Here is a 1,510-nt window from a genome sequence, read left to right on the forward strand (position 1 = left end):
TAGTGACACATCAGAGAGTCCACACAGGAGAGAAGCCATTCAAATGCCAGCATTGTGGGAAACGTTTTTATCGGAAGTCAACCCTAGTGAGACATCAGAGAGTCCACACTGGAGAGAAGCCATACAAATGCCAGCATTGTGGGAAAGGGTTTTCTTGGAAGTCAGTCCTAGTGACACATCAGAGAGTCCACACAGAAGAGAAGCCATACAAATGCCAGCATTGTGGGAAAGGTTTTTCTTTGAAGGAAATCTTAGTGAGACATCAGAGAGTCCACACAGGAGAGAAGCCATACAAATGCCAGCATTGTGGGAAAGGGTTTTCTCGGAAGTCACACTTAGTGACACATCAGAGAGTCCACACAGGAGAGAAGCCATTCAAATGCCAGCATTGTGGGAAACGTTTTTTAAGTCACACCTAGTGACCACTCAGAGAGTAATCCATCTCAGGAAGAGCCATACAAATGCCAGCATTTGTGTGAAATTTAATCTTCCCTCAGACAAGTCTCACACCTATGAGACACAATCAGAGAGTTCCACACTAGAGAAGAAGCCCCATCCCAAAATTCAAATGCCAGCATTGTGTGAAATACCGTTTTTATCTCAGAAGTCCAATCCTAGTAACACATCAGAGAGTCCCACACTGCAGAGAAGCCATACTAAACAAATGCCAGCAATTTGTGTAAAATGTTATTTCCTCATACATCATCACCTAGTGAAACATCAGAGAGTCCACACTAGGAGAGAAGCCATATCAAATGCCCAGCATTGTTGTGAAATCGTTTTCTCAATCGTAAAGTCATACCTAGTGAACACATCAAGAGAGTCCACAACTAGAGAGAAGCCATACAAATGCCAGCATTGTGTAAATGTTTTTTATCCAGAAGTCACACCTAGTGAACACATCAGAGAGTCCACACACAAGAAGCCATACAGAATCCAAGAATGAACTAACATTCTTTTTGTAAGTAAGAATGCAAAAATTATAGTTTCAATCTAGCGGTGGAAAAGAAAAAACCTCATGATTTTGTTTGTAATGTGTGTCTGTCATATGTCTTTTTATGTTTTTTAAGGTTTTATATTTTGTTAAGATTAGGTTGTAATAATTGCTAATTGTATATATAAATGATTGGGTGTAAATTTGGCTGGGGATCTGGGTATATAGGAGTAAGGATTGGGAATTGGGATTTCTTGCAGCTGGTTAGAATAGTTATGGGATGAATAGATTTTGCAATGTGTTGGATGAAGAAAGTTGGGGTGAAGGTATTTACACAAAGGGTTAGTTTCTGGATGGGCCAAAGGAGGCCTTGTTACCTTGAGGCAACAGACCTATGGAATTGGGGTGGGGGGGTAGGTTTTGGAGAGGGTTATGTTTTAGGTTTGGGGTTTTTAATATATTGTTTGGTGGAGTGGACAGTGTCTGGCTAAAAATTGAATTTCTATGTGGTGTCTCAATAGAAAAGTCTTTGCTGTTGTCAATCACACTGGACTCTTTATACCATAGAAGTTCTGA

This window comes from Sceloporus undulatus, chromosome 9, assembly GCF_019175285.1.
Source record: "Sceloporus undulatus isolate JIND9_A2432 ecotype Alabama chromosome 9, SceUnd_v1.1, whole genome shotgun sequence".
Lineage (NCBI taxonomy): Eukaryota > Metazoa > Chordata > Lepidosauria > Squamata > Phrynosomatidae > Sceloporus > Sceloporus undulatus.